We start from the raw sequence: 11,056 nt of genomic DNA on the forward strand, positions 1-11,056 counted from the left end.
AAACTTGCTAAGAGGGAAAAAAAATATTATTACTGAAGAAGATCGTGTAAAAAATTTGGTGAAATTGATATTTCTATAAACCGTAGTTGATACATCTTATAACATTTGGTCAATAATAATAATAAAATTGTCTCAAGACATAAAAAAATAATGTTCATATCATTAAAACAATAATATACCATGAGTGAAAAATCAATAATTACGATCGCACGTTTTGTAATATTAATGTGGATGTGGATTTTCATTATTTAATTTTTGAAGTATTAGGGAGAAATTATATTGCTTTCTTTTCATTTCTTTTTATTCTATGTCTGCATGTCTTATATATATTTTTAACCATTTAACCACTGAATTAGAAAAATTATTATTCATATGATTTAAAATTCAATAAATTTACAGCCAAATGGTTTCTAAATACAGTAAAAAAATAAAGTGTAAAAATTTAACTGGGTTTTTTAACGATGTTCCATTTTTAAGACGTATGTGTTTGACGGGAGCTTTTTTTTAAATTTTATACTGAAAATGGTTACGATTGCTTTCAGTTGCTCTCCAGTACTTCAGCTGGAATAGTATTGCATCTATTTAGAAGCCCAAGAAATTGCAAAATATTAATTTTGGAAATGCATTAATAATTTTAATTTTTTGGCTAATCTTAGAATGATCATATATTAATAAAATATTCTACATATTCTCCAGGAGTAGTTCAGAATAAAATTTATCAATAGAAACACAATTCATAAATTCAGTAAATTTTTTCCAAAACTGTTTCAAACTTGGCTCATCAAAATTCACTTTCCTCTTCAAATTTATAATAGGGCTTTTAATTTTTTATATTTTAATTTGCACTTGTTCTTAAAATTCAACTTTTCACTTCACTTGCTCTCTAATATCACCTTTGAAAACGATATCCACTACTCCACACAGACATAGAATGAAATAACATTCTCTAAATTTTTTAAGCCATGCTTTTCTTATCAATTAAATCTCTCAGTTCATAAAAGTCTGACGGATAAATGTTTAAATCTTCCATTTCTGAATCAAAAAGAGTTTCTCTTTTCTTATCAATATGTATCTCCCGGACATGCTGCAAAAAGCAAGCAAAATTTGGAAAAGAGGCAAACGAAACTCATTCGTTAATAACAAAAAAGTATCTTGAAAATATTATGAATCACAAGAGTCAGGAAGGAAAAACTATCAATGGCAAGAATCTATTCAATGCCATTCTTGGAAATATAATGAAAAACTTCTTCCGTGTTAAATTTCAATTCTATCATTGTCAAAAATCGCAATAAAAAGTAAAATTACCATCGCTTTATTAGTAAGAACTATTTTTCAATAGTTAGAATTTAAAAAAAAAGAGAGAAATACTGATAATGTATTAAGGCGTACCTTTCATTACTTTCTAAATATAGCCAGTACCTCAGCTATTTTCTCCCTGTTATTAGCCACCTGAAAATTCAAAAGAAGTGGAACCTTGACGCATTCAACGAATTGCAGAAATTCTTAAATTATAGCAGTCTTAAAATTCTGATTTTTGTGCCTGAAAAGCGGTTTCTAATAGAAGTTTTTGAATATTGTAATCATTTTATAAAATTTAGATTTTGGTAAATTATGTTACAAGGGGGAGAAAAGTGAAGCAAATTGCAACAAATTTCTAAAATACATGAAATGGAATGAAATGAAATGGAAATTATGAAAATAGGATAAAGGTAAAAGCAAAAACTATTTCATAATGCAAATTTCAGATGTACGAGAAAAAATATTATTCAAACTTTAATTGCTCGGTAAATTCAAGCTTAAAATCCATGTTCCAATATTGAAACATTGGTATGTCAACGGTGAATTAAGCCGAAGTTTAGGTTTTATATGATATTGTAGAAGAGTTTTAAATGGGATCATTTAGTGACATGGTCATAGTCATTAGTGCTTCAAATTTTTGCCTGGTCATCCGAGGGTTAACTTTCCTTTAAGAACGAGTGAGGAATAAAATGGAAATAATTTTGTTTTGTATCTTTAATCCTGGAAGCTTCTACTTCCTTTCATGCCTCATATAATGTTTGTTGCGAGTAGCATTATCTGATAGTTCAAAAAAGCTGTACATTTAGTGTACTCTTAATATATTTGCTGTTATTGCGAGTCTGCAATTAAATAACATCCAATGTTAATTCCTAAGTACTATATTTAATCGTGTAAAGTATGTACAATCATGTCTATGAGCTTATAATGAGAATCCTTTGCTTATGATGCCATTATCTCTCTTTATTACTAAAATTTCATTTCATGTTTCCAATTTAGAAATGCTTATAGTAAAAAAAACCATCTATTTTATCTAATTGCTCTTATAATTTCACGTCAGAACAAAGGCCAAAGTTTACATATTTAAGCTTAGTATACAATTCACGAGCGGATCATTCAACTATGGCATTCTCGCTGTAGTAGCATAAATGTCACAAGCAGCTTCTTCAGCTTTAGAACCAAGTCTAAACTTAAAAAGAAGGAAGAACCAAAGTGCTATTTTATCGTTACTTGAAATTCCATTTTAATGACCTGAAAACTTAAATAAATTAACTTAAAAAAAAGCATTGTGGCAGAACAACACAAAATCTTCTTCTGCAAAAAGCATTTAATTTGTCATGTCCATCTACGTACATTTAAATGTGAATTTAAAATTGTCATTTTAATTATTGGGTGTACAAATAAGTTTCCGCTGTTCGTCACAAGATGGCACTACACGAGAAATTGACTGGTGTTAAACGTCTTATTATATGTTTGCTCATCTGGTAACAACATAACCTTTAAGTATTAGTGATTCTGAATCAGCTTACGTAGTTGTTTTCATGCAAAAATGTCAGATTTTGTGATAAATAAGCGTCATAAGCTGGAGCTTTTGATTTACATCTTTAATTTGAAGAAATCTGCAGCCGAGGTGCATCGATTGCTTGGAGAAGCATATGGTGAGGCTGCTTTAAGTGTGAGAAGTTGTCGTGAGAGGTTTCAGAAGTTTAAAAACGTTGAATGTGACGGGGAAGACTAAGAATTCAGTCGAAAGCCGAAATTGTTGGAAGACAAGGAATTGAAAGAATTATTGGAAGAAGATTCCTCCCAAATGCAGAAACAACTTTGTGCTTGTATTACAAGTGACTCAGTAAGCAATTTCATATCGTTTAAAATCTTTGGGAATGGTCCAAAAACAAAGAAGTTGTGTTCCATACGAACGGCAGTCAAGAGCCGTCATTGAACGGCAGTCATTGAACGTCGATTTTGCATTTAAATTGATTTTGCTATTTGGAAGCACTTCAATAGGAAGTCCTACCCCATCCTCCGTATTCGCCAGACCTTGTCCCTTCAGACTATTACCTATTCCGGTAGATGGCGCATGGTCTGTTTGAGCAGAAATTTACATCATTTGAAGAAACCAAGGAATGGGTCGATTCGGGGATATCCCTGAAGGAGTTCTTCGGACGTGGCATCCCAGAAAGATGGGGGAAGGTAGTGTCTAGTAATGGAGAACTCTTTGAATAAAAGATAATGTGCCGTTTTTTCGCAATAAACTGCTAATTTTTGATAGCAAAACGGGGACAAGTTATTCGTACTCCCAATATTACTCTATGCCTGTGTATCTATTATGAATCCAAGTTGATGAATTGTGTGCTATTTAAGTAGTCTTAAATTTAATTTGGTTAATTCAATACTCTTTGCAAAAGAGAAAACAAATGTTGTCACTGAAAAGTGAATGACATGTAAAGCCCGGATTTTGAAGACATTTGCATTTTTTTTCCTTTTTTGAATATTTTTTGATCTATTAAGGCATACTGTTTTTAGAATTTTAGGATAGCTTTCGAGATTTTAAGATTTTTCTTACTTTATAACATTAATTGAGATCATTTGTTAATTTTTTAAAAAGAGTTTTAAGGTAACTTTTGGAACCTTTAGAAATACAAACTCATTCCTACAGCTTTCACACATTTTAAAATTAAATAATACCATTGAATATGCAGATATTCCTCCTGATATGCTGAATAATTCTAAATTGTATTAGATTTTAGAAAGATATGCTAATCATGATGGGCTTGATGAATCCACATTGAACAAAACACTACATTGATGATTGTTATATTAAAAATTCTGGAAAAGTTCACAAAATCCGAGCTCTTGGGATATGTTATTTTAAAAATGCAATTTTATAATACATAAATTATGTTTATCCGATTTTTACATTTTTCGTTCTTGCTACTCTCAATAAATGAGTATAAAAAATTATAAATGCTTCATTAATTTTTTGTAAGCTCAAAATACTGATGCAAGTGAAACTGAATTTGTTGGAAGCGTTTTTCCAACGGTCCTCTTAGGTGACTATATTAAGTAAAGATAAAAGTGAGTACAATGAGTTCAGGTAATTCATGGAGCTTCAAAAGCAGTGATGTTTTCCAAAATATCAAAATGCCAATAAATTATGGTAAGATTACTTCCCTACTGTGTAGCCCTGAATAATCTGACCGCAATTTCTTTTGAAATTGTTTGTATTTGATTTCAATTCATAATTTACTCTTAGCTAGCAAAAGACTCTTTTGAAGACATTAGGTGACTAGAGTTGCATAGATCATTCAACATAAAATGCGTAAATTATACTTTTTTATACATTATACTCACAAAAATTTGGAGTTATTAGTCCTATTAATCCTATCTATATCACAGAGAAAAACATTAATTTGTTAGATGAGCTCAAGACAACCTAGACTTATTAAAATGTGTTATTAGAAAAATTTGAGGACTAACGAAAGAAGAGGCCAATGATTGACATATTTTTCATCTAATTAAGTGATTAGAAGTTGCACCAGTCACTAATTTCTTGCGTTATGATGCAAATTAAACAATTAAAACTTAATAACTTTTTTAGAGTATTCCTAGGTTCGATACGACCCTTAAAGTTCTATAGCTTTTTGTTTATTCCTTGCTCAAGGAAACTGTTAATTTCACCTGCAATTATTATTAAGAGCTACCTGAGTATTTTAATAAAAGAAAAGATTTAATAATGCAATGAGGCTAGAAAATGAAAATGGACTCAAATATGCATCATTAAAAAAATTTGACGACTAACGTAATAAAGTATTAATTTATAATTCTTGGGAATCCCGCTTCCTATCAATAGATAATTTAACACCATGAGCTCCTTCTTTATAATATCTCAAGTTACATTAATGTTTTTATTTTAAATAGATTATTTCAAATGTAAATAATGTTATGAAATTTGTAATTTGTTTGAAATAAAAATAAATAATTGTTATTAAGAAGACATATTTGTGCATAAGACATATTGTTATATATAGAAGACATATCGTTATTAAGAAGACATATGTGTACGGCATTGAATGCCCAATTCAAATTCATGTTGGAATGGCCAAATTTGAATGTTGGAAAGTTGGAATGGCCACTGAGCTCAAAATGAAAAATTTAACACCCTGAATAACATTAGATCAAGTGATAGAACTCAATATTGATGGTTCGAGGGAGCTAAGACAAATATGTTCATTACTTACTACAGACGACAGTTAAACTTACGAAATTGGAATCAAAACTCACTTTCTATAGTAACTCTTTTAATGGTAATAATAAACAATAGTAAAAATTATTTTTTGCATTAAATTATTTTTGGATAAATTATTTTTCAGAAATTTTTTCGATTCACTTAAAAAGTTTACTAGTTGCGGTTAAAAACGCAAAACGCAAGATTAACGTTAAACAGTCAAAAATTTTTGACCGCTTACTTGACCAAAGTATTTGGACCATATTTTTCAGATGGTCGCTAAAAATTTTTTTAAACATTGTGACTTTGTACATATCTAAATTCTCAATAAATTCTTGCTGACTGGGCTCGTTCCTAGGCTGGTGTGGAGACGGACCAGTAGCCAAGCTTTGGGCTATATGGTAAATGGTCCATAATGACCTAGGCACATGTCCAAAGCTTGGAGAAAAGAAAAGAAAAAAAGGATGGTAGCTAGCCGCAATACTTTGATGGTCAGAATCAAAATTCGTCAGTAAAAAGTATGTATGCTTAAGAAAATACGTTTCTTTGTTTGATTTCCTAATTGAAATTAACGTTTACTCTAACTATTTAGCATATTTGAGTTCAGCCTCTCGAACCATTAAAATTTAAAATTGAGTCCTAGTACGTGAAAATCCGATTCGTACATAATAAGTTATTCAAAGCGTTTCGTTTTTCTTCATCTTTCCTTTTTATATCATTTTATTTATTTATTTATTTTTTTTAATAAAAAACAGAACACTCTGAATAAATTCAGGTTTAAGACTCAATCTTGATGGTTCGAGAGCTTAATCTTAAATTTGCTTGTTAATAAAAGTTGCGAAAACAGACCGGCAAAAACATAACTTTTCGGAAAAAACATGATTTTTTCAAAGCATTTGAATTCTTGTCTTTTAAAATATCTGAAAAATATGACCGCATATTTTACATATTTTACAATTTTAGTTATTTACGTTATGTATAAAATGAAAAACAGCAATTCGTGACACTCATATTAAAAGTGAACTAATTTATTATTTTAATGAAAATTTAAGGTTTTAAATTTTTGAACTTTTCTGTTCCTTTATTAGATTAATGAGTAGTTCTGTTATAATACCTAATTAAACAATATTTTATGTAAGGCATATTGAATACTATCATCAAACAGTAAATGGGTTGTGTTTATTTTTGTAATAAATTTTATGTAAAACTGCCTCTCAACAATAATTAGTTACAATTTAGTATAAATTTGTTTTTCCCAGAGAACATTTTATGAAATGATCTCTGGGAAAAAAAAAAAGGAAAATTTTTTAGCGAGTTTTTCTTAGCAACAGATAATCAAATTTTGAATTTAAGTGACAAGTTTTTTAATATAGTTAGATAGAATAAAAATCAAGGAAACTAATAAGATTTTAGTTTTTTTCCTCAATATAATCAGAAAATGAAATAATTACAAATTCGATGATTTATGACTTAGATTGTAACTGAGAAGTTAAAATAATTGTGAAGCAAACGAAGTGTTCTATGAGCGGAAACGAGTAAGGGATGAAACACCACTGTCAAAAATTTAAAAAAAAATATATATAATTGATAATGATTTTTTTTGCCGTCCTACTTTGTAATTTTCTATCAACGGTGCTATTCTAATTTTTTTTTCTGTACAAAAAATGCATGGTTTTTCTTAAAGGGAGCCATAAGGATATCTCTGATTTTGCTCGTGGAATTTGTTTTTCCCCAATCAGATTGTTTCACTGAGATTATAATTCATAAAATTCTGATGAGAAGAGGAGAATAATTTTTGATCTCTAACAGAAATAAATATTTTTGTAAAATGTTCATAGTTTTCCAACGTTTATTTTTATCTAATTTTGTTTCTTCATATAATTAAAAATGGTTACAATGAATCTAATAATTTAGAAGTTACTCTTACAAAATAAGCACAAAAACAATTTTATCACCTTGAAAATCAGTAATTGTTTTTTAAACTTATTTCTCAGCAACTCCCTTATTTATTTATTTTTAACCAAGTGATTTAGTATTTGGATTATCCTTAATTGTCTTCTAAAACCGTTAGTAGGTGACACCACAAGCGATTTTTCAAGTCTTTCTCCTTTCACCTAGAGATAAATCTTTACGCTAGCTATTACAGCACCATCTATGATCGACTATTAAAATTACTGCGTTATCACGTACAGTGCGCAAGAAAAAAATTGTCTTCCCGTATAAGCTATATTCTAATCGTTAGTTTTCTACAAACTAAATAAAATTGCCAATCCTAATGATTTAAAGGGGTAACCTCAGTCATTCTAGCAAATAAGTGTAAGCGATATTTGAAGTTACACAATCACACGAAGACATACTCTTTCTGATGGATCAGTCACTGGCATGAACAATTAAACATACATGTTTACAAATTTCATAAACAGAATTGAGTTCTTTTGTTCTCGCGTGGACGACAAAAAGATTAAACAAATAGACATATAAATTTAAATGAAAAATGCATACATAAATAGTTTCCCCCGTTATATTTCGTATAAATTTCAACATAAATAAAATTTTCAGATTTTTTTTTTAACAATCTTTTCATATTTTTTTTTTTTAAAATCCATTTGTTTCAGTATTTTCTAAGATGAAACGAAAAATACAAAATGTAAAGTTTACATTAAGAGGCTCAGATTTTCGACCTATTTTCAGACTAAGTAATTGAGGCCATATATATCAGTTGCAGCTTGGTGGTGAAAGTCAGAAATTTATTTAAAAAAAAAAAAAAAAACAAAAAAAGAAAGAAAGAAAGAAAAAAAAGAAAGAGCAAAAAAAATTTTTTTGCGACTCATTTCGAGTTTTAAAATATCGTATGCCCTAGTTAATTTGAATTTGAAGTCACCCATTTGAAATAATAAAACTGGCACGTATATCGCGAAATTTCGATCATTAGAATCAAAGTTATGGTTTTGTTCCCTTTCACTGAAAGTTTATTATGTAAGAAACAAAATATGGAGATATGTACGATGTACCAAGATGATGGTTTACATTAACTCATCTGAAGATAGGGGTGGGGTGCTCATCAATCAAAAAATGAGGAAACAAACTTCAAATTAAAATAAATTAGCCCATTTTAGAGAATAACAAAAATACGAAAAATACAGTTATTTTTTATTATAATTACCATTTTTGTTATTTCTAAATTTATGAATTTTTTTTATCGCTTGTATCTTTCATAAAATATTTTATCATTTGTATCTTTCATAATATACTTCCTTGTTTGGAATAATCATAAAAATTTCATATTTTCTACATTTCTGCCAACAAAGTGTTCAGAAAGTAACAAATTAAGTAGCAACATTTAGAACAATCACATGTGGGTCTAATGCTTACCTAACTAAACCCGTCACCATTTTCTCTAACTACTTAAATAAAATTATTAACAATGCTAGTAGGTAACTTTTTTCTTGGATTATTGCTATTAATCAATAATGTAGAAATAACACGGGTTAATAATGTAGAAAAAACACGGAAATAACATAATAAAAATTTATGAAAAGAGAAGAATAAAAATAAATAAAAATAATAGTTTTCAAAAAAGGAAAAATTTTTATTGAAAAGAAATTTTGTATTTTCTTGATTTTTAATTTCTATCCTCCTTGCTTGATTGTTTAAATTTGCATTTTTTTGTTTTATTTTCCTCACACCATTGTACTGGTATATTTTGCTTTGGCTGTATAAATACAATATTAGAGAGCACTCCTTTTTGTGGATACAATCATGTTAACTGATGACAAGATATATATATATATATATATGGGTCATTCTAACAAAAACAGTCACTTTCATGTCCCCAGTATATTTTATGTTTGTTTTACAGCTTTCAAAAAAAAGAAATTCAGGGAAAGTGTCCTTCAGAATGCAAGCTAACAGAAGATTAAAAATAAAATTATCAATTTTTATTTTTTATTTATTTCAGGTAATTAAAATATACCAATATATCATTCCCTCACTTGTCCCCACTGCTGATTTAAAAAAGGAAAAAAATTGTTTCTAAAATAAATTTTTTTTTTTTTACAAATTCGTTATTTTTATTTCAGAATACTGAAATATAGAATTCAGAAAATCAATTTTAAATTTAATTTCTGATAAAAATATTAACACAGCACTATTTTAAACTTTGTCCCCAGTGTTTCGCGTCATTCCCTCACAGCAATGTTCTTATCACCTGCAATCTTCTAAAAATAAAAATATTTTAATAAAAACTTCAGAAGTTAACAACTGGCATCATAGAACAAAATTGCAGTATGTTTCCATCTTCAACTTAAAGAAGCTTTGCTGTGAAATAAATTTGAATGAATCAAACCAGGTAAAGTTTTTTACATTTGTCATTCCCTCATGTAATTTTTAGAGTAAAATAAAATACAATTTCATCGAAAAAGTGGATAATTATATGTTGCTTTCTTGTATGAATATAATTGTATGTGATTGACTTCAGAAATTAATTAGGCCTAACTGTTATTTTTAAATTTTATTGAATTCGTCATTCCCTCACTAGTGTATAAAGTGAGGGAATAACGCTGAAGTGAGGGAATGATTCAAGATGAGTATATTATTAAATTTGTTTTTGTTCAATCGTGCCAGCCAATTTTATTTCCCAAACCTGTAAAAACTATTAAATATATAAGACTAAATTATAATAAATATTAGATATACTTAGTATGTTATCATTTTCAAACTTTAGGTAGATGTAACTTAGATAAAAACATGCATTAAAATAAAATATCATTCCCTCACTATTAGTGTCATTCCCTCACTTTTTAAATAGTGAAAATAATTAATTTACTTATTAATTCATTTGAAAAATAAATTAAAAAATTAATAAATTAATTTATTAAATTAATTAATTTACTTATTAAATTAACTAATTAATTAGTAATTATTATAAATTAATTAATTATTAATTATTATAAATTAATTAATTATTAATCATTATAAATTAATTACAAATTAATTATTTGAAAAATTAATTAATTTAAATATTAAGTATAATTTATAGGATATATACTTTCTTTATAATGCCATTACATATTTCTACTAATATAAAAAATTTCAGAGCTTTTTATTCACTTTACTTTTTTGGGATTTTATGAACTGAAAAATGACAGTTTTCGTGAGAATGACCCATATATATGTCACGGCGAAAGACCGAAATCTGGGGTTGTTGACTTTCACCGGTGAATGTCGACAAACACCAAATACGTCGGTGAAAGATCGAATATTTCATTACATTCTTGTACATTCGGACCCTCACCGGTGTATGTTGACAATCACAGATATGCTTTGGTGAAAGTCCGAAATATTTATTACGTTCGATTTGATATGAATTTATTCGTGGATATAATTACATTTATTCGACATTTTATCCTACACTGATGTTTAAGGTTAAGTGCCACTGCCCGGTATACGTTTGCCCGGTATACCCCACACTGATTTTTTTTTAAGGTTAAGTGCCACTGCCCGGTATACATTTGCCCGGTATACCCTACACTG

Source organism: Parasteatoda tepidariorum, chromosome 7 (assembly GCF_982258835.1).
Source record: "Parasteatoda tepidariorum strain Cologne lab strain chromosome 7, Ptep-v5.0, whole genome shotgun sequence".
Lineage (NCBI taxonomy): Eukaryota > Metazoa > Arthropoda > Arachnida > Araneae > Theridiidae > Parasteatoda > Parasteatoda tepidariorum.